Source organism: Macaca fascicularis, chromosome 2 (genome assembly GCF_037993035.2).
Source record: "Macaca fascicularis isolate 582-1 chromosome 2, T2T-MFA8v1.1".
NCBI classification, from domain to species: Eukaryota; Metazoa; Chordata; class Mammalia; order Primates; family Cercopithecidae; genus Macaca; species Macaca fascicularis.
In genome coordinates this window covers 84663064-84686860 of record NC_088376.1, presented here as the reverse complement: position 1 = coordinate 84686860, position 23797 = coordinate 84663064, and the positions used below count along the sequence as shown (strand labels likewise).

The window sequence follows — 23797 nt, the reverse complement described above, 5'->3', positions numbered from 1 at the left end:
AAAGGCAAGTTGAAAACTGAGATAGGCTGAAATTTAGGTAACATTGTACCAAACAGTAGACCAAGTTGTGAATGCAAAGGAACACATCAATGATAAGAAAGTGAAACAGTCTAACTACTGATATGGAGAAATTTTAGTGATGTAGAAGGAAGATCAAGACAGCTACAACGTTCCCTTAAGCCAAAACCTAATCCAGGGCCAAGGCCCTACTAAACCACTTTAATTCTATGAAGCCTGAGAGAGGTGAAGAAGCTAAAGAAGAAAAGTTGGAACCTAGCAGAGGTTGGCTCATGAGATTGAAGGAAAGAAACCATCTCCATAGCATAAAAGCGCAAGGTGAGGCAGCAAGTGCTGTACAAGCTGCACCCAGTTATCCAGAAGATCTAGCTAAGATCATTAATGAAGGTGGCAACATTAAACAAGAGATTCTCAATGTATACATATAGCCTTCTATTAGAAGATGTCATCTAGGACTTTTATAACCAGAGAAGAGAAGTCAATGCCTGGCTTCAAAGCTTCCAAGGACAAACTGACTGTCCTGTTAAGGGCTAATAGAGCTGGTGACTTTAAATTGAAACCAATTCTCAGTTACCACTGTGAAAATTCCCTAGAAAATTTCAACCCTTAAGAATTATACTACATCCACTCTGCTTGTGCTCTAAAAATGGAAAACCTAAGCCTGAATGATAGCACATGTGTTTACAACATGCTTTGTTAAACATTTTAAGTCTACTGCTCAGAAAAATATAGTTCTTTTGAGATATTACTGCTCATTGACAATGCACCTAGTCACCCAAGAGCTCTGATGGGAATGTACAAGGAGATTAATGTTGTTTTCATGCCTGCTAACACAATATCCATTCTGGATCAGGAAGTCATTTAGATTTTCCAGTCTTACTATTAAAGAAGTACATTTTGAAAGGCTATAGCTGCCATAGATAGTGATTCCCCTGGTGGACCTGGACAAACTAAATTGAAAACCTTCTGGAAACGATTGACTATTCTAGGTGCCATTAGGAATATTTGCAATTCATGGGAGGAGGCCAAAATATCAACATTAACAGGGGTTTGGAAGAAATTGATTCCAACTCTCATTAATGACTTTCAGGGGTTCAGGACTTCAGTGGAGAAGTTAACTGCAGATATGTTAGAAACAGAAAGAGACCTAGAATTAGAAGTAGAACTTGAAGATGTGACTGAATTGCTGGAATCCCGTAATAAAACTTGAATGGATATGGAGTTGCTTCTTATGGATGAGCAAAGAAAGTAGTTTCTTGAGATAGAGTCTCCTTCTAGGGAAGATGCTTTGAATACTGTTGAAAGGACAGCAAAAGATTTTGAATATTCCATAAACTTACTTGATAAAGCCGTTGCAGAGTGTGAGAGGATTGACTCCAATTTTGAAATAAGTTCTACTGTGGGTAAAATACTATCAAACAGCATCACATGCTGCAGAGAAATCTTCTCTGAAAAAAAAATCAATGCAGAAAACTTCACTGTCATATTTTAAGAAACTGCCACAGTCACCTCAACCATCAGCAATCACCATCCTGATCAATCAGTAGCCATTAGCTTTGAGGCAAGACTCTAAATCAGCAATAAGATTGTAACTCACTGAAATCTCAAATGATTGTCAGCATTTTTTAGCAATAATGTATTTTTAAATAAGGAATGCATTTTTTAGACATAATTCTATTGCACACTTAATAGACTACAGTACAGTGTAAAAATAATTTTTATGTGTAGTTTTTGGTTTTGGGAATCCAAAAACTTTATGTGACACACTTTATTGCAATATTCACTTTATTGTAGTGGTCTGGAACCAAACCCACAATATCTCTGACATATGCCTGTATGCAGTGATAATGGACTGGAAGACTCATTTGCTAAAATGTCAGTTTTTCCTAAATCGTTTTATAGATTTCAACAATTCCAATCAAAACTGTAACAAGACATTTTCGATAAAAATCAACAAGCTGATTCTAGAATTTACATGGAAAAGCAAAGAAAATAGAATATACAAAATAGTTTTGGAAAAGAAGAACAAAGTGGAAGGATATGCACTATCTGAAATTAGAACTTTATAAAGCTATAGTAACCAGGACAGTGTGATATTGAAGAAAAAACAAACATATAGATCAATAGAACAGACTAGAGAGTACAGAAATAGACTCATGCATTGATTTTTCAACAAAGGTACAAAGGCCATTCAATGGAAAAAGGATGGTCTTTTCAATAAATGGTGCAGGAACAATTGGACCTCTACTTGCAAAAAGAAATTAACCTTAACTCATAACTTGCACCCCACACAAAAATTATGTCATAAATGATCATATCCTAAATGTAAAACCTAAAAACTAGGAAGCTCTTAAATGAAAACTTAGGAGAAAAATCTTTGTGACTTGGGGTTAGGAAAAGATTTCTTAAACATAAAATCAAAGACACAAGTCATAAAAAAGGTAAATGAAATTTATCAGAGTTAAGACCTTCTACTCCTTGAAAGATATGGCTAAGAGAATAAAGAGACAAGCACAGACTGGAAAAACATAGTTAAAACACAAATCTGATAAAGGGCTTATATTTAGAATAAAAGAAGTCACAAAACTAAGTAGCAAAACAATCCATTTATTTTAAAATGAGCAAAGATTGGACCAGGCACTTCACCAAAGAAGATACAAATGGCAAATAAGCACATGAAAATATATTCAATGTCATTAGTTATTAGGGAAATGCAAATTAAAACCACAAGGAGATACCCAAAGGAAATATTATTTTTTAAATGAAAAAAAATCTGACAATACCAAGTGTTGGTGAGGATGTGAGAGTAACTGGAAATCTCATGTATTGCTGGTGGGAAAGCAAAATGGTACAGAAATTTTGGAAAATAATTTGGCTGTTTCTTTTGAAGTTAAACCCCATATGGCCCAGCAATCTGATTCCTAGGTATTTAAGTAAAGTAAAACTTAAATTTACACAAACATATGTATACAAATATTTATAGAAGCTTTATTTATGACCACCCCCAAATATTCCTCAACTGGTGAACTGATAAACTGTGGTATATGCACACAAATAGAACATGACTCAGCAATAAACAGGACTGAACTCCTGATAAACACCACAGCAATGTGAATCTCATATATAATAGGCTGAATGAAAGACATCTGATTCAAAAGGCTACGTGCTATATAATTCCATTTATTTGACCTTTGGAAAAGATAACACTAAAGGGACAAAAAACACATCAGCAGATGCCAGGGTCTGGAAATGGTCCACAGAGTTGACTACAGAGACATAGTGTTATTTTTGTGGGTGGCAGTAGTGTTTAAATCTTGACTGTGTGGCACTTACAATCAAAACTTGCAGAACTGTTTACTAGGTTAAAGAAACTTTTTAAGGAAGCAGAGGTTTGAAGGCAGGTTGGAGATACATCAGTGATAGCGGCTGAGGTGAGGTAGCAGGGAGAATATGACTACTGCAGAGGGATTGAAAAGCCTGTTATCACACAGCAGAGGCTTCATGCACCTCATCTCAATCGATCCTTACACCTTACCTTGAAACGTAGTTTCCTCATTTTTTGCAGAAAGGTAGGAGAGAGTGACAGTGGGAAAGTATGAAGAAGACAAACTTTTTCCCCAAGAAGTGAAATTTAGTCATCATATTTAGTGTACTTTGTAAAAGATTGATTATACTACTATAATCAATGGCAGTATAGAGTAGTAAAACCATAACTGGACTATTTTTATTATGTTCAAAAACAGACAAAACTAAACTGTAGTATTAGAAACCAGAACAGTCACTACCTATGGTGAATGAAAAGGAATGGAAATTAGAAGGGGTTTCTGGGGTGCTAAGAATTTGTTTTTTATTGGGGTAGTGGTTATTCTGATGCGTTCACATTGTGATAATTTATTGAACACACTGCAGTTTATTCATTTTTCTGGACATATGTCATATTTCAATAAAAAGTGATACATGTATGATTTGTTAAGCTATAAAGGAAAGCAAGGGATGTTTGTCAGACAAGCCACAACAGTGGCTAGGAGGAAGATGCAGTCCTTAGGGGTACATAGATTTCTTCAAATGTGTCAATAATGTGCTGCCTAAAATGCATGGAAGATAAAGCATGTTTATGTTTAAACATACATAATTATATATATAACATAACATGTTATATAAGAGTATTATATAATATGTAATGTTAGTATAATATAATATATATTATTATATATTTGCTATATAATATACATTTATATATTCTATATAATATAACACATATTTTACTCTCAAATATACATAGGTAGGAGCTTATGAAATCTCATAAACGGTTTTAGAGTAAAATGTTTAAAATTATTTTCTTTAAAAGAGAACAAATACAAAACTTTATAAAATGTATGTATAAAGTCTATATTGTATCTGTGTAGTTTTGTGTGAAAGAGACAGAATGGTACGATTTTTTTTTTAAATCTATTCATAGTGAAGAAACTGCAAAGATATACATTAAAATGTTCTTCGTGCTTCTCTTTAGAATACAAATAATTTTTATTTTATGTACATCTTTCTGTATCTTCCAAATTATTTTAATGATCCTATTGCTTTTAGAATCTGAACGGAAAAATGTAAATAACCTTGTTTTTATTAATGGAAACATCAGGTGCAACTCAAGAAGAAAGACTAGGGAGGGGCCAGTGACCCGCGCCACTTGTGGGCTCCATGGGCCGCGTGGCACGGGACGTTTCAAGTCCGGGCGTCACCGCGAGCACGCAGCCTGACCAGGCCTCGCAGTGGGACGTTGGGAGCCCCGTGTTGGCAGATGCTGTGGCTAGGAGGAGTCCAGAGCCTCGCCTCGTCCCCGCGGGGCTGAGCCACAACTGCTTAGGTAGGAGGAGAATCATTCAGGTCTGCCCAGTTAAAGCCTTTCTCGTTCAGTGGCTGGGTGGGAAGGAAGGGAGATGACCTTCAGGTGAAGCTGGAGTAAGTTGGGAAAACAGGAGCTCCTTTCTTCCTGCCCATCCGAGGAATGAGGAATGTTGCTTATAAAAAGCGCTAGTAAGTAACCAAGAAATCATCTCCTGCAGGCAGTTAGAAGACAGGTAGTTCCAAAGTGGTTCCCTGTCTGCTGCACAGGCTCACCCTATCCTTCCCCACTCTGGTGAGAAAGTGAAGACTGAGATCGCACTTGGTTTCCCAATAACAGATTTTTTGTTTTGTTTTGCTTTATTCTAACATATATTCCCTAATAAAGTGTATAATTTGAGGACATCTTCTAGTCAAGTGGGAGTTGATGACTCCTAATTCGGAGTTCACATTTTATCATTTGTGATATGGGTTGTCGTCTCCTTAACCCATAATATTACTGTGGATTGAAGACATTGAATGTCAAGGAGTAGGTTATTAGTGAGAGAAACAATCCAAGCTCTCTGTAAGACATAGACCATGTCATCATTTCTGTATGCTAACATCACGCCTGGCATAAAATGCGTGCTCTGAAATGTTTGATGTATGAATGAGCAAATGAATGACTGAATGTCTTTCACAAGGACCTTGCCATTCAAAGGTTGGTCAGCATGAACAATTAAAAATAGGTTCAAGCTTTGTTTAAAATTTGCATTTTATATTTATTACCCATTAAATGTTAATAAGTGTCAGTAAAGGTCTCTGTTTTTGAAGCACCAGGGAAGTGTCTACCATTTTTAGTAAGCCTTTGTTTGAAATAAATGCATGAAAACTTTGTATTGTAAGTGGTTTTGTTTAACCCTTTATGATTAAATTTAATGTACTAACAGTATTATACTACAAACTACCCTAAGTTCATTAAGTTGTTCATCTTCTGAGCAGTGAAACCAGCACCTTGGAAATTGATTATGACTTAAAAGAAAGCAATAAATGAGCATGAACTGTGAGACACAGAAACTTAAAATGATCTCCAGGCATAAACCCACAGTAATCCTTATTCCAGGAGTTTACTGTTGTTGTTTGTTTGTTTTTGAGACAGAGTCTTGCTCTGTCGCCCAGGTTGGAGTGCAGTGGTGCCATCTTGGCTCACTGCAGCCTCCACCTCCTGGGTTCAAGCTATTCTCCTCCCCAGCCTCCTGAGTAGCTGGGATTACTGGCATGTGCCACCACACCCAGCTAATTTGTATTTTTAGTAAAGACGGGATTTTGCCATGTTAGCCAGGCTGGTCTCAAACTCCTGACCTCCATGGATCTTCCTGCCTCAGCATCCCAAAGTGCTGGAATTACAGGCGTGAGCCACCGCACCCAGCTGTTTTTTCTAATTAAGATGCACAGTGACTGAAGCTACATTCCTCTACATAGAATTTGGCTGCAAGTTGTTTTTTTGTTGTTGTCATTCCTTTTATGTGACACATCATTTTGAAATAAATGAATAGGTACCCCAACAATTGTAGGCCATAGTAACAAAAGCAATGCAAACACCATATGCTCAAGGGTTTTTAAATCCTTTTACATCAGAAAGCCTGGAGTATTGTCTTTCAAATAGTGTAGAATATATTGAGTCATCTTCTCGGAAAGTAACGTTCAAGTTGTAACATTTTGCACTCACAAAGAGCTTCTGAGTTTTTTTTAGGGATGTTATAAAATAAAATATTACAGCAGTCTAGCTTAAAGATAGCAAAATAAAGACTATAATTTATCATAGCTCTAGCTAAATTTCAAAATATACACAACGAATGAGCATGAGCCATCTGTCTAATAGAGCATTTTTCTAATTGTCTAATTTTTTAAAAAATTGCTGAGCAATAATAACAGCAATAACAAAAACGATGATAATGATAGAACAATAGTTAACATTTATTGAGCGCTTACTATTTTCAGGCAATCTTCCTATATTACTCTTCTCAACAATTACGTGAGGAAGATATTATCATTAACTCCATTTTGTAAATAAGAAAACAGAACCCAATGGCTATGACTGGTATCAGAATTCCAATTCTCTATATAATGGGGAAAATTATTGTAAAATTAATGGAAGGTAAAGATTCAGCTTTAGCTTTACATTTTAGAAAGCCTCCAGAAGTAAATGTATTTACATACTCTATGATGTAATATACATTTATGTACACCTATGTAAATCTATCTTGACATGTGCAGAATTCATGTATTTGAACCACTAATATATCACGATTTAGGCAACTTTGAAAGGTAATTGAGTTGATTTGACACAGGATAGGTGTTAGAAAGCGTCTCTTTAACCTTTATGAGTAGAAACTGAAGCTGAAGTCACACTGTCATCTAGAATTGCATGAGAAGTGGAAAACTGATACGGTTTTAAGTAGGCCATTTAAAAGGAAATGTTTCAGGAAGACTTGTATTATAATTACTGAATAGAAATCGGCTCCTGATTTCAATTTCTTTTCATAGACAAATTAGTCATTCTGTCTTGCTGTTTATTTTAGATTTACCTAAATAAGTTCTGCATGTGCCTTTCAAAAATAAGCTTTATTTTATGGAATCAAAGTTAAGGAAGATGAATATCTTACAGAGGAAGGGAATTGTATATAATTCTGAGCTGATGTGTTTAAAATGTTTGAAAATAACCCGTTGAAAATATTGGCCTCACTTTTCTTCAGGGACCGTTAGCTCATTACTTATTAGGAAGATAGCTCCACGTGTTAGCTTAAAAGTTACTGGCACTCAACCTGGTCTGTATTTCTCCGCCAGAATAACTTTCCTTAGGAAATTCCACATTGTGGGTGTTCGTCTGATTTCACATGCATGAATGCTTCAGTGCTCTCCCACCGGTTCTCAATTAAATTCCTATTAGCCAGCATAACTCAGGCAGAAGAATTCAACGCTGTCTTGAATGATCACCGAAGTTATAGCTTGAGAAGACATTGCATTATCACCCATCCACCCCCCACACCGCCAACACCAAGAAAAAAAGTATGCATTTAACTTGTTAGAAATCAGGTCAATTTTGTTAACTTGAAGATGTAAGGAGCAAAAACATGATATAAATCACTTCTCATTCCTGTTGAACAGACATTTGGAAACCTAAGTTTAAGGTGAAGAAAGAAAGGATTGCAATAGTCCTCTGTAACATACATTCCCAAACATAATACATCTGGTCTCTTCTTTAGGGAGATGTGTGTGTCTGTGTGTCTCTCTCTCTCTCTTTCTCTCTCTCTCTCTCTCTCTCTGTGTGTGTGTGTGTGTGTGTGTGTGTGTCTGTTGAGAGTCCATGAGATCCCCCTCAGAGAAGGAGATAATGGAGGAATAAACACATAGAAGGCATTTGAACCTTCTTAGGTATTGGGGCTAAGGCTTAATTAAAGGCTTTCAAAAGTTCCAATCTCTCAGTTAATTTCCTCACCCTTTATATTTACTGATGTAGTTAACAGTGGGACATCATGTTAAACATGAGAGTCATTACCAGATTGAAAGAAAAGACTTGAAATACATTAAAATTGACACCACTTATGCATGTAGAAAATGAGGAAGTCCTAGTGTTCATAGACGCTTTCTCTTCTGCGGCTGCTATTTCTTTTCCTGTTTTCCTCCCATAGATCCTGCCTTCTGTGGACCTTTCTGTGACTCTGTCTGTTGTTATAGAATTTGTCTAACATCATAGTCATCTGATTTTGTTCTTTCTTATCTTTCAGTAGCAGGTGATCATTTCTGTTCTCCACCTATCTTTCTACCACCCTAATTCGCAATATTTTTTATTCTTCCAGATCTTTCACATCGACAATATTCCTTCAAGATAACGGGATGGGGTTGGGATATAATGGGAAGGAGGTGCCATTTGAAAAGAATCCCTCAGAGCCTGATTCATCTCTTCCTCTAGGCTTGAGAGTGCTGCTTCTTTCTGGGACATTCCCACCTGGTGGTGTTGCCCTAAACTGCCATAGGGCTGATTTAGATGTACAGTGATGGCAGAGGCAGATTTATTTTGATAGCAGAACTCATCAGGCAAGCTCTTTAGGCCCCATTTCTACTAATGTTGAAATGTGGGAGTGTAGAGAGGGATTATTTAAACTTTCTCATCAAATACAGTTCAGTAGTGTTTTTAAATGGGTTCTTTGGGTACATTTTTTCCTCTCAAGTGGTCACCATTTTTCCCTCCTTCCCAAGAGAGAGGACAGGGAAAGCTTATTCATCTACTTGGTGGCTGCAAAGGGAAAGGGTCTTGAGTCACTGTCTTCGCTGGTTCCCACTGGCCTCTCTTGAGACCCTTCTTCTTCTCACCTTCTCCTAGGACTGGGTGTTGACTGAGGTAAGGCTGAACCTGAGGTCATTGGTCTGGTCGTTAGGTCACCCTATTTTCCAATTAATATAACAAACAACTGCAGGGAGTTTGGGTCATGAGAAAGCAAGCACAGAGGTTTTATTCCTCCCTGTGCCATAGCTAAATTTAAAATATTATGACAATAATGGGTATGATAAAATAGTTAGAATTAATGAATGAAGACCTAGTATCTGACAGCACAAGAGGATAACTACAGTCAATAATAATTTAACTGTACATTTAAAAATTACTAAAAGTGTATAATTGGATTGTTTGTAACACAAAGGATAAATCCTTGTGGGGATGGATACCCCATTCTCCATGACATGATTTTTACACATTGCATCCCTGTGGCAAAACATCCCATGTACTCCATAAATATATACACCTACTAAGTCCCCACAAGCAATAAAAATAAAAAGTTATTTTTAGAAAGATAGCATAAAAATAAAAGTAAAAAAAAATAATAATTATGACAATGAAAGCGAGCAACTGCTATATGTCCTGTGCAGTTTGCCCTGGTTTTTAGAACCTTCAGAAATGTAATCAGGGAATCTCTTTCAGTCTATTTACCATACACACAGTCTGATAATTTCCAAGTCACTAACATGAACTGCATTTCATTTGTTTTGTGTGGTTTTACCCTCTTGGAGAATTTTGAAGAAAACACCTCCTAACTATCAAATCCTTACCCTGCCTTCTTGCTCATATTCTTAGACAATGCAAAGATAGTAGGTAAGGGAGTAGGGGCCATGTGTTTAGGGAAAACTTGCCTCAGGTAAGTTTTGAGTCTTCGTATGTAAAATTTCAAGCTGTCTTGATCTGTGATTTTCTTACTGTAAACTTTCCATCAATACATAACATACATTTGGTAAAAGGCACAAATGAAGACAGATTTAATCAAATGAACACATTGGTGTAACCAGCTCTCAGATCCAGACATGATGGTACCAGTAAGCCCAAGAGCTGCCCCTGTTCCATTCTAGTAACCACTCACCATCTCAAGGGCGACCACAAATCTGACATCTAACACCACAAATTAGTTTTGCCTAAATTTGATCTTTATTTAAATGAATCATACAATATGTATTCCTTTGAATCTGGCTTCTTTCACTCCATATTTTATTTGTGAGATTCTTCCATGTGGTTGCTTATAGTTGTAGTTCCTTTATTCTCACTGCTAATAATATTTTTCCATTGTATAAATATACCACGATATTTTTATCTTTTCTATGATTCATGGGCATTTGGAATGTTTTCAATGTTATTATGTTATTAGGTTGTTGTGAATAGTGCTACTGTGAACATTCTAGTATGCATTTCTGCTGGGTATATAGGAAAAAAATCTGCCAGTACAGAGTATAGGAGAAGAAGCAGATGCTCTCAAACAGCTTTCCAAATTGGTTGTACCATCTTACATTTATATCTGCTTTGTGTAAAAGATCCACTTATGCCATATACTTGCCAATACTAGGTATTGTCTGTCTTCTTAATTTTAGCCTTCTGGTGAATTTGTTGTGGTATCAACCTGTGGTTTCACTTTGCATTCCATTGATGACTAATGGGAGTTAATAACTCTTTCATGAGTTTACTGACCATTTGGAGATCATCTTTTGTGATATGTCTATTAAAATGTTTAGCCCATTTCTCTACTGGGTCTTTTTCTTCTGTCTTCTTTCATAGAAGTCCTTTATGGGGCCGGGCGCGGTGGCTCAAGCCTGTAATCCCAGCACTTTGGGAGGCCGAGGTGGGCAGATCACAAGGTCAGGAGATGGAGACCTTCCTGGCTAACATGGTGAAACCCCCTCTCTACTAAAAATACAAAAAATTAGCCGGGCGTGGTGGTGCGCACCTGTAGTCCCAGCTACTCAGAGGCTGAGGCGGGAGAATGGCGTGAACCCGGGAGGCGGAGCTTGCAGTGAGCCGAGATCGCGCCACTGCACTCCAGCCTGGGCCACACAGCGAGACTCCGTCTCAAAAAAAAAAGAAGTCCTTTATGGATTCTGGATACAAGTCTACATCAAATATATGTACTACAGATATTTTCTTTTATTCCATGAATTGTCATTTCATTTTTAAAGATGTGTTTTGTTTTGATGAACAAAAATTATTACATATAATGTAATCTAATTTATTATTTTTATGTTCTGTTCAAGAAATCCTTGCCTATCCAAGTCATAAAATCATCCATTTTCTTTTAAAAGCATTAATGTTGTTTTTTTTAACATTTACTTTTGCAGTGCATTTGGAATTGATTTTTGTGCATTATGTAAGATAGGTAGCAAAATTTATTTGCTGCATTAGATTTAGGCCAGCACCATTTATTTAAAAAGCCATCATTCTAGTTTTTGACTTATTCTGTTTTCTGTTGCTATAAAAGAATACCTGAGACTGGGTAATTTATTTTAAAAAGAAGTTTATTTTGCTTACAATTCTGGAGGCTGAAAAGTCCAGGAAACATGGCACCAGCATCTGCTGTTTCTGGTGAGGAACTCATGCTGCATTACCACGTGGCAAAGAAGCAAAGAGGAAGCAGACATGCAAAAGGAAGACCAAACATGAGAGGCAGACTTGCTTTACAATGGCTTTTTTTTTTTTTTTTTTTTTTTTTTTTTTGAGGCAGAGTCTTGCTCTGTCACCCAGGCCAGAGTGCAATGGTCCAGTCTTAGCTCATTGCAACCTCCACCTCCCGGGTTCAAGTGATTCTCCTGCCTCAGCCTCCTGAGTAGCTGGGATCGCAAGAACTTACTCCCTCGCTCACTCAGCATTAATCTATTCATGACTCAGACACCTCCCACTAGACCTCACCTCCCCACACTGCTGCATCAAGGTGAAAATCAGGCTTCCAACACATGAACTTTTAGGGGACATGCTTAAGCCACAGCACCCCCATTGCATGCCAGGGTAACTCTTGTCATAAATTAAATGAACATTTATATGTAGGTCTACTACTGGACTTTTTCTTCTTTTTAGGTGGTGTAATTTATCCTTGCATCAAAGCCATGCTGCCTTCCTTATTATAGCTTTATTTATAGTAATTCTCGATATCTGGACAAGTCTGTCAGCTTTGTTCTTCTTCAAGATTAACATGGCTATTCTTGGCCCTTTTTATTTCCATATAAAATGTGAAATTTGTTGTGGCTTGACTTATGAGTGAGCTATGGTCAATTTTGGTAAAAGTTTCAGGTGCACTTGAAAAGAATGTACATTCTGATGTTCTTTGTTGCAGGGTTTGACATCTGTTTATTAAGTCAAGTTTGTGGCTTATGTTACACAGATCTCCTATGTTCCTGAAAGTTTTCTTTCCTTTTTCCTTTCTGTATTTTTTTGTCTGAAATTCCATCAGCCATTGACAGAGGTATGTTACAATTTCCCACTGCAATTGGAGATTTGTCAATTTCTCCTTTTATTCATCAATTTTTATATTTTATGTACTTAAAAGCCGTGTTATTCACTGAAGACAGATTTAAATTGTTCCATCTTCTCCTTGTATAGTTCCCTGTCGCATCCTTAGGGATGAGGGGACATAAACAAGTAAGTAACTTGGGAGCTCAGAGGAGATCCTGCAAGGCTAAGATTCCGATCTCTGAGGAGACAGTGTGGCCAGGGGAAGTCACTGAGATAGGGTTTGCTTGTCTCAGAACTAGGAAAGCAACATGGCTGTGGTGACAAAAGAATGCACTGACTCTGCAGGCCACCACCTCATCTGTAAAGGCTGCCTAGACCCCTACAAACAGAAGCATTTTGGCAGAAACAGAAAATTCCAAGAAGGAAATGTCCCTTCTTCCTCTTTCAGCTTTGCAGTGTTTCTCCAGTACCCTCTGTTGGCAGAGCCTAACTTTCAACCAGCTGGAAAAATAAAAATGTTATCTGCAGATTTCAGTTCCAGTATCACAATACAGAGTGATGGGTAGGTTTGGAGCTGAGGAACAATAAATTAATAACTAACATACCTTCTGTATTTCTAGTAATGCTTCTTTCCATAAAGTCCACTTTGATTATTAGTTAGCCATCCCTTATGTTGGTTGATGTTTGCATGCTGTATCTTTCTTCATGGTTTCATTTTCAACTTCTCTGTGTTCTCATAATTAAGGTGTATCTTTCCTAAGCACTATAGAGTTGGGGTTAGTAATTCTTTTTTTTTTTTTTTTTTTTTTTTTGAGACAGAGTCTCACTCTGTCACCCAGGCTGGAGTGCACTGATGTGATCTTGGCTCACTGCAGCCTCTGCCTCCGGGCTTCAAGAGATTCTCCTACCTCAGCCTCCCGAGTAGCTGGGGTTATAAGCATACACCACTATGCTTGGCTAATTTTTGTAGTTTTAGTAGAGAGGGGATTTCGCCATACTGGCCAGGCTGGTTTCAACCTCCTGACCTCAAGTGATCCACCCGCCTCAGCCTCCCAAGGTGCTGAGATTACAGGTGTGAGCCACTGCACCCGGCCAGGGTTAGTAATTTTTTCCTGGGAGACAATCTTGGTCTCCAAATTAGAATATTTAGTTCTATTAAATCTGAAGTAATTGCTGATAGATTTTGGTTTATGTCTACCACATTGCTATCTGTTTTTTATTTGGTCCCCTTTATTTCTCACCTTTTGGGGGTTAATTCAAAAATATTTTATTTTTTATGTTAATTTGTTAATTATATATTAGTTTATATTTCATATTTCCCAGATTTTACCTTAGAAATTACAACATGAATCCCTGACTTCTTCCAATCTAACACAAATAATTATTTTTACCAAACCCCTAATAATTTTATAACATTAGAATACTTTAACTCTATTTACCTTCTCCCATCTTTTGCATCATTGTTGTCATTCTTTTTAGTTCTGCCTAGGTTTTAAATCCTGTAGAGATTTTTCTATTATTGTCTTATGCAGTCACGTAACAGCAGTCAATATTTACTTCTATGTGTATATTCTCACACATTTACTTTTACTATTACTCTTCAATTCCTCCTGGAATTCTCTTTTGCTTTTGCTTCATTCTCTGTGTTCCTTCTAGGGCTCCAACTATACTCTGTTAAGACCTTTTCACTATGTTTCACATGTCTCAAAAGGTTATTTAAATAATATTTTTTGTTATTTTACTTTTCTGCTTAAATTTAGATATATTCTATTGCTGTTTCTTGAGTTTACTAAATCTGTCTTCTGCTGTATCTGATGTGTTATTTAATCCATCTAATGAGTACATTTCCGATAGTATATTTCTCAACTCTAGAATTTGTTATTCTTTTTATAGAGTCTAATACTCTGGTAAAGTTCTTTATCATTTCTCACTCTCTTGTCATAAATATATTAATTAGAGTTGTTTTAAAATTCCTTGCCTAGCTCTAATAGCTTGATCTGCCATGGGTAGGTTTCTAGTGTCTACTTTTTCATTTGGTTTTTCTACTGTTATCTTGAGATGTTTTATTTTTGCATACTTAATGATTTTCCATTAAGTGCTGAAGAGTGTGTGTAGAAAATTATAGAAAATCCCGATAATGTATCTTCCGCCATACTGGATGTATCCTTCCTTTCACTAGGCAGATAACATAGCACTTTATCTTAATTTAATCAGGGACTGTTTCATATTGAGGCTGAGTTGCAACTCTCAAAAAAGTCTACCTCTGGTCTACCCTGGTTCTCAAGAGTTTCAGCTGAAAGTGTGGTGTTTCTCCAAAGCCCTTTCTCCCGTGGGTCCCTGTCTTGTAAGACTGCAAAAAATTTATCTTCCTTTCAGAGGCTTTCCACTTTGCCATCCTGCCCCATGTATGCCCAGAAATTGGCATTCTTTTCTGAGTGCTAAAAGAGCTCTGTGCTTGAGGCGCCCCACATATTTGCCCAAAGCTATACAAGTTTCAACATTACCCACCAATGACTCTTCTTCAGTGAAATGTTGAGATGCTCACACTCTTCCCCATGCCTACAATTAGCAGATGCCCCCAGAAGATGCCCTGTCAAAGTCAGCTCACTTTGATGAGGGAGTTGTACCCTCTCCATAGCCTTCTCAGCTATATTCAAACAAATGATTTGGTCTTTTCTTCTGCTTTTCTATTAGTTTTCAACAGAAATTCTGATCTACTACTCCATCCCACTCATAAGCAGAGTATAATGTGTAACTGTTTGAATGATGTATTTTGTTAGGTTCCGCTTGTTAAAATAGTAAATTTTAAAGTATGTCTTTGTTTTAAAGTTTTGCACAAATCAAAATATTTTTTTCCAAGCAGTTCTTTGGCTTTACAGTTTTCTTTGGCTGAGATCAACTGGGGAAATATTAGTGGATGATTAATATGCAATCAGTCTTCAAATATTTCTATACTCCTTAAACCTGTAAATTGTCATTAAATGTAATTGAACATGATTGAAAAAGTAAAAAATTATATTTCTAAACTATTTTGATAATTCCTCTGTCTTAATTCTGAAGTTAATTTTTCTCACAGACAAATGCATTTCCACAAAATAAGTATCATTACTTACCCTAGAAAAGGATTCAGAGGAAATATTCAAATAATTGTACTAAAACACCATACAAGTAAGAAATTATTATTATTTTTTGCCTAGAATGAGTATATACAAATTCCAAATGGTTACATTTGAAAGCATTTTATAATTATATTATCTTTAGTATACTATCAAAGCAAGAATCTTGCAAAGAATTAGGTGAGCCCTACTTTTGGCTCAACTGTTTATGACAGGAAGTGGCTTGATAGCATATGTAGATAAACAGATCATTTTTTACTATCTGTCTCTACTAGGTTCTGTAATAAGTGCCATCAACATTGTGCTATTTATCCTCAGGCAAATCATATGGAAAAATCTCAACCAACAGTTTCTCAAGTGTTAAAAATGAGCGTTTATTCTGCAACTTGTAAAAGGAAGGACAGTGTAGGGTTTAAGTTAAAATGCACTGTAATCTATTATAAAAAAATGACAATGGTGAAAGCTGTATTATACAAGATGTTTAGGGATTATAGAATTTTTTTTTTAGACGGAGTCTCACTCTGTCACCAGACGAGTTCAGTAGCCCAATCTCGGCTCACTGCAACCTCTGACTCTCAGGTTCAAGTGATTCTCCTGCCTCAGCCTACCAAGTAGCTGAGACGACAGGCACACACCACCACACCCAGCTAATTTTTGTATTTTTAGTAGAGATGAGGTTTCACCACGTTGGACAGGATGGTCTTGATCTCTTAACCTCATGATCTGCAGCCTCGACCTCCCAAAGTGCTGGGATTACAGGCGTGAGCTACCGCACCTGGCCAATTATAGGATTTCTATGTTCATCTTTACCTGTCTCCATTCCACTCCAAAAGACACTTTACAGTGATATGTAATGATCTAAGATGAAAATAAACATTCAATTCAACCTCCGCAGAAAATAATTAAGGAGCAGTCTCATCTTCACGCCTCAGGTTCTATTTGTGAGGTAATGGAAAATACTATTCGTTCACTACCCATTGTGTACCCATTCCAGTGGATCATGCGTTATTTGCTTGGTGTATGATAACACTGGAAGGTGTGTCAGTCACCCCTGTTTGTGATAGGTGTTCCCCAGTTGTACAGACTATTCTTCAGGATGCAAAATCCTCAGGGAACAAATGTCTTGACTCAATTTTCATGTAAATATTAATTGCCAACTTAGTATTTTTAAGAAAAATTACACAGGTGAGTGTTTATGTATAAACAGTTTCACAATGTAAAACAAGGCACCAATAATTAAACATTATTAGTATGTTTTATGTATAAATATTATATATATATATATATATATACAGTGAATACATAGAAGTCTGCACATGCAGTAGAATATATAGAGAGCACAATATTTAACACCATAGGAACTGTCCTCTGTGGAGAACTGATTGTGGACCAGATGATGCATTAGTTCTTAACACATGTTATTTTGTCAATCTTTCAATCATCTCTATGAGGAATTAGTTAGTATTCATGTTGTTTGGATAAGGAAACCAAGATACATAAAAAATAAGTAACTTGCTGAAAGTTTCTTCAGCAAAGAAAAGACAGAGTTAGGATTTGAACTTACATCTCTCCAAATCCAAAATTCATGTCCTGTCTTCCATGCTACTTTGGTTCTTGAGTTTGGAACATCCTCCCAAGAAAGATAGATAGCATCTCTGATCTCTTGCTCCTGAGTTCCTACGAAGCACAGTCTATTTTATTTATCTTTGTAATTCCCCAGGAATTAGCCCTGTATTTTTACCTAGCAGGAACTCAACAAGAGTTTGTTGACTAAATGGATGAGTGAATGTCTACCAATAATTCATTCTTATAAACTTATTTTTCAAGAGAGTAGCCATTTAGACTTTAAAGTGTTTCCTTAGCATCAACAGCTAATGCAGCCTCTGTCTTTCTGTCAGACTGCTTCATCCGTGCAAGCCCAGGTACCAGTGTTACCTGAGCAAAATAAAGCATCTGAATGCATTGACCTGGGGCCAACATGATTCACCAGACCACCAATATCAGTATCCCCTGGAGTAAGCTAATCATGAATATGCTTATGTCATGAGAAAAGTAGCGTTACCAAAAAAAATAATTTTCTGGGAAAACTTGCTCTAGCATTTAGTATTTCAAAAGAAGCAAGAAAGTAATTATAATATCTGACCCTTGTTAAACATTTTTAAAATTCATTTTATGACAGTATTGTTTTTAACTAATTCTTTTCAATTCAAGTGGTGGGAGTTGGAGTAGGAAAGGTAGGAGATGGAGCATATACCATAACCATTTGCATGATATGAACCTCTGGTGTTTTCAATACAGCCCTCTTCTGCTTACTAAACATTCAAATTCCTATGAATTACCCCAGACATACTGAATCAAAATCTGTGGGGCCTGGAACCTAGAAGGTTTCAGGGAATTCTGATGCATGCTAAAGTAGTATCACCCACTAAACTATGAACTTCTTGTGAGTACAGGCATCCCAGTACTGACACAGGTCATGACAGAGTTGTTGCTTAGTAAATCATAAATGAATGTTTGAATTAATTAATAAATTCTTAAGAAAAAAAGGGATATTTAAAGTCACCACCATTTGATCCACCTTTATTCTGCCTACTTTATGCCATGAGTTTGTGCTTCTAACTGCTGAGGACATTACGTCTTTAACAAATAAATTTTTATTTACTTTATGGATGGATATAATGGAGCCTAGAACCAGAGCCTGTAAACTAACTTCAGTCCTGCCATTGCCACTAAATAGGGATGTGCCCCCTCTCTAGCCCTCATCGTTAAAGATGTTAGAACATATTTGCCCTGTGATTCCCTTCCAGCGCTAAAAATTTATTTTTATATTTAAAAATATTTGTACTTTGACGATGACCAGCCCTCCATCTGAGTACTCTTATGATGTCATGAGTTAGGAAAGGAAAAAATCACCATTTTACAGTCGTCATAGTTTAAATTGGTTCAGACAAGAATCATCAGTGGATGCTAAATTGAGGGAGGAAAGTTTGATGAGGAAGCAGGAAATTGCGTGGTCTCAAAGTGTCTTCCTACAGATTGCATGTAAGTTACATGAGGAAAAATCTGTAACTATACTCTGGAAAAACTAGATAACATCTTGACCAGGTGATCAAAATTGACATCACCAAAGAAAAGTAAGTGGACGTTGTATGCCTCCAAATGTGATACCCTGAGAAACACACACATTCATTCTGTAGTATTCTGGCTGAGGCCACTTAACCTGAATCTAATCATGAGGAAGTATCAGAAAAATCCAAATTGAGGTAGATTCTGTAAAATAGCTGGTTTGTACTCTTCAAAATTGACTATGTCAAGGAAGATAGAAAAAAGCTGAAAAAAGAACTATTCCAGAGTAAAAGAGACTAAAGAGATGTGACAACTACATACAATACATTATTCCGTAGGGAAAAAAAAAAGTCCTAACAGGACATTATTGAGACACCTGACAAAACAGACAAAATAGGGATAGGGACTGTAGATTAGACAATAGTATCATATCAGTGTTAACATCCTAGATTTGATAACTGTATTATGTTACAGTAATGAAATATCCTCAGTCTTAGGAAATGTGCACTGAACATTTAAGGGGTAATGAGGCTTGATGTACACAACTTACTTTCAAACAGCTTAGCAAAAATAATACAAACGTTTTATGTTTTATACATTTCTGCATGTGCACACACACACATGCATGCACACACACACACACACACACACACACACACATTAGGAAAAGAGAATTATAAATGTGACCAGGAGGTTTAAAATTGGTAAAGCACAATTTTGAGTTCTTGATATTCGTACAACTTTTCTGTAAACTTAAAATTGGTTTAAATAAAAACTTGTGAATTTTTTAAAAGATGCACTTCCCACCTCTCAGTAGCTTTAACTTTAAAACATGTTTCAGAGCAATTAACTAAATTGAAGGGTGGTTCAAAACAAGAAATCTTCATAGTTACTGTCCATTAATTTTGCGGATATCTGCAAACAAAGCACTGAACTGTCCAACATGTTTCTTCATTGGGAAATTGTGACAACAATTTACCTTGTGTATTGTAGTGGGAGGCAGTGGAGTAAGGTAGAGAGAATTCTGAAAGAGCTGCAAAATGTGGTTAAAAGCACTGATTTGTTATGAGACCATAAACAGGTCATTTCACCTGCCTAAGGCTCCATTTCTTCATCTGCAAAATAAAGAGACTAGAGGATTTTGAAAGATTCTTCATCTCTATACTTCTACAATATGAGTTATAGTTTAAGAAACCAAATGTGAAAGTCTAAGAATAAAGAACTTTCTAAAAAGAATTAAAGAGTTGACCAAAGTTAAATGAAATTACTTTTTCTTTGCACATCTATCCACCCTCTTATGTAGATAGAAACTTGGATCACTTTTACAGGAAGACAGAGCAGTGTTTGCAAAGAAAGAGAACCAGATTTGAACTTTGTCTCAGGATGCTCATGAATTTGGCAAGCTGATTGCATTTATGTTTCAAGAAGAAACGTAGCCAAAGGTCTCTAAAGTACACTGAAACATTACTTCCTCTACTTCCATATTCCTGCCACAGCAAATGAGTTATTGTTTTTACAAATTGTGTTAAGTATTTCAAAGAAATACAATTGAGTCCTCATGGACCACACTTATAAGGATAGCAAGTTGTACAATTATCATTTCTCCAAAAAAGAGACTGATTTTTCTGAAGGTTCTGGTTCTGAATAAGCCATGCTGTACGTCAACAAAGAATAAGAGAAAGTATTTACTCCCTAACAAAGACTAAAATAAAAAAGACCAGGGTGGATACATCATAAATATTGTTGACTTAGAGTAACAAACCACAAAAATAAGAAAAAAGAAAGAGTCAGGATGCTACAGTGCCTAGAGAAGCTTTCCATTTTGAAGCCAATTTGTAAAAATCTAACTTACATTTAGGTGACTGCCTAATTTTCAGCTTTTGTAAAGTGATGTGATAACAAAAACAAAAAGATACTTTTGAACGTTTCATTAATTGTATAATAAGATACCATCATCAATTTTTCCAGTCAACAAATACTTATTGCGTGTTGAGCACATTCTGAGTATATAGCAGTGAACTAAGTACACAAAGTGCAGTCTCTCACATTCTGGTGGGGGAATATAAATATGAATGAAATGCAGACAAGTAAACACCTCTATGATGAGTGGCATGGAGAGACTTAAAGTACCTACACACCTTGGTAGGGCTGATTACTCTAGTTCATCAGAGAAGGCTTCTTTGCAAACAAATATTTAAGCTATGATCTGAATAACATAAAAATCACAGTGGAAAGAATATGCTGGCCAAACCAGTGCAAAGGTTCTGAGTTGGGAATGAACTTGTCAAATTAGCAGAACAGAAGGAATGCCAGGTGGCTGGAACATAGTAGACCAAGGGGGAAAGATATGTGATGAGTTTTCAAAGGAGGCAGAGGCATCAGAGACTGTATTCTATTCTAGGTGTTACGGGCAGCCATTAAAAGGTCTTAGTAAGAATGAGGTGGGAGCTGATTTTCATTTAAAAGGATGACTTGAGTTGCTGTGTGAGGAGCAACTGTAATAATCTAGAGAGGAGATCATGGGCCCTGGAGGAGGGTATTGATCATACATATGGAAAGAGGCAGACCTTGGAAAGAGAGTCAACAGGACCAAATGATGGACTGTAGGATAGGGATTAAGTGATAGAGAGGAATAAAGGATAACTTGTAAAGCTCTATCTTGGCCAATTGGGGGGATGTGGTTGGCATGGACTGGGATGGGAAGACTGAGACAGGGACAATTTTAGGCAATGGGAATTAAGAGATCTGTTTTGGTATTGTTAAGATGTATATTTGGTATTGTTAAGCTGTATTAGATTATTTAAGATGTATATTAGATAATCCAAGCAGAGATGTGACATAGACAGTGGAGTACACAATTTTGATGTTTTAGGATGATATAAGGACTAGAGGTGTAACACGGGTAGTTAGGTGTGTGTGATGGTATTTGAAACCATAGAACTGGACAAAATCACCTGAGGAGAGAACGTAGCTGGAGAAAAGAAGGGACTCCAGGTGGGCTCTTAGTGGAAGAGAAAAGTAAGAGCCAATCTAGGATACTGAGAATGAGTGGTGAGTGACGTAATTGGAAAACTGGAAGACGATGGTGTCATACAAAGTGAGAAGAAAGTATTCCATTAAACAGAGAGTGTCAACTGTGAAGACTGCTGTTACGAGATCTGGCAGATATGAGTCTAGGGGTGACCACGGAATTTGGCAATATGAAAGTCAAGGGAGTTTCTTGTTGTTGTTTTTCTTAAAAGGGCTGCTACATCAGCACAGGCATCAACAGGATCAGTCCAATAACAGAAGAAAAGGTGGTATGGAAAGATAACAATTGCAGCAGCAAAGTCATTGAGAGGATGGAGGGACAGGATCCAAACAAAAGGAATTGACCTTGGAAAGAGCCAAGGCATTTTCATTCAAGGAGCTGCTTGTGGAATTACTAAACCTCTTCTCTTACTAAGTGCAACTTCTCTTCCATAGATCATCTCATTTGATTCTCACATGATTCTCATGTATCTGATCATTCCCAATTTCCAGAGAAGGGAAAGAAAGTTTAGGGAGGTTGTATTATTTGTCCTAAAACATGCAAATAATAAATAATAAAAGAGAATTTAAACCTTTCTTGCAGTTCCCAACCAAATGCTCTTTCCACTACTTAATATCATGATAAAATCTCCCTTCTAAAGCTCCCTCTGATCCAACATGACAAATGTTCACAGTGTTTGAGATACAAAGAAGTATAGTTGCTTTGAGGCCATTTTCCTCATTTGATGGCTTAGTGATCAGCAAATGGCTTGGCAATTTTAAATTTGAATCCCTGGAATCTATTCATGTACAAGTTTTATGTCCACATTGTTTTTTTCCTGAATCTAATGATGGCTACAATATAGCAGGGCCATAATTACATTCACAGCTACAGATCTTTAAAAATACTAAAAATCGAATACCAGCCTGGGCGTGGTGGCTCACATCTGTAATCCCAGCACTTTGGAAGGCTGAGGTGGGTGGATCACCTGAGGTCAGGAGTTCAAGATCAGCCGGGCCAACAGGGCGAAATCCCATATCTATTAAAAAAACAAAAATTAGCTGGGCATGGTGGTTGGGGCCTGTAATCCCAGATATTCGGGAGGTTGAGGCAGGAGAATCATTTGAACCTGGGAGGCAGAGGTTGCAGTGAGCTGAGATCACGCCATTGCAGTCCAGCCTGGGTGACAATAGTGAAACTCTGTTTCAAAAAAAAAAAAAAAAAAAAAAAATCTAATACCTTTCTTAACAAATTTGGTTCACATATTCAAGTTAACTTATAAATTGCTAGTTTGTTTTGTTATCATTTTAGAGGGAGTCCCACCCAGTAAAACAGCGGTAAAGTCAAATATCTCGTTATTAAGTTAAAAAAAAAAAAACTTTTAATGTAAGGAAAGTACAAACCCCAATCAACTGAGGGTACAATGCAGAGGACTATATTATCCTATTATCTAAAAAGCATGGAATTTGACACGCTGGGTTCAAGTCAGGTTTGGTAAACTGTCCTGGTAATGTCTTTCAAGTTGTTTAACCTCTTGGTTTCTTTATTATGAAAATATGGCTAAAAATATTTATGCAAAAGAGTAGTTGTGAGAAACAAATGGGTTAATCCAGCAAGACCACTTCATAAACTGAGAGTACCTGTTGGTTATTATTATTATGGATATAACACTGGATGGTTTGTTTTATTTTGCATTTCTTAAAAAACATTGTAAGGCAAATTTCCCTCTACCTTCTAATAATAACGTACCATTTCTTGAAGGTTCTCAGATAAAAGAGAAGAGCAACTACTTGCATAAGGACACTTGTTCCTCTTCTAAAAAGCTTTCCCAAATATCTTGAAACTGCATCAGTCCCATGTTCCTACAGAAATATGTCTATTATTGCTACCATATAATGTAGAATATGGTAACTCAGCCACACATTCATTCTAACAACAAACGTACATTAAGGGTCTGTTATGTTCCAGGCTCTGAAGAAACTACACATCAATATAGAAAAAGGATTG

The 23797-nt window shown here is 36.6% G+C and overlaps 1 protein-coding gene across 2 annotated transcripts in view; it reads left to right on the top strand.

The window, feature by feature from the left end:
* The first annotated feature begins 4746 nt into the window (after positions 1–4746).
* The window catches only part of SPATA16 (spermatogenesis associated 16), a 261852-nt gene continuing 242801 nt past the window's right edge, over positions 4747–23797 (top strand). The window contains exon 1 of one of the 2 annotated variants that reach the window (XM_045386618.2): positions 4747–4879. The gene's annotated coding sequence lies outside the window, so the exon portion shown is untranslated. The remainder of the gene's footprint in view (positions 4880–23797) is intronic. The other variant, XM_045386617.2, reaches the window with a different exon arrangement.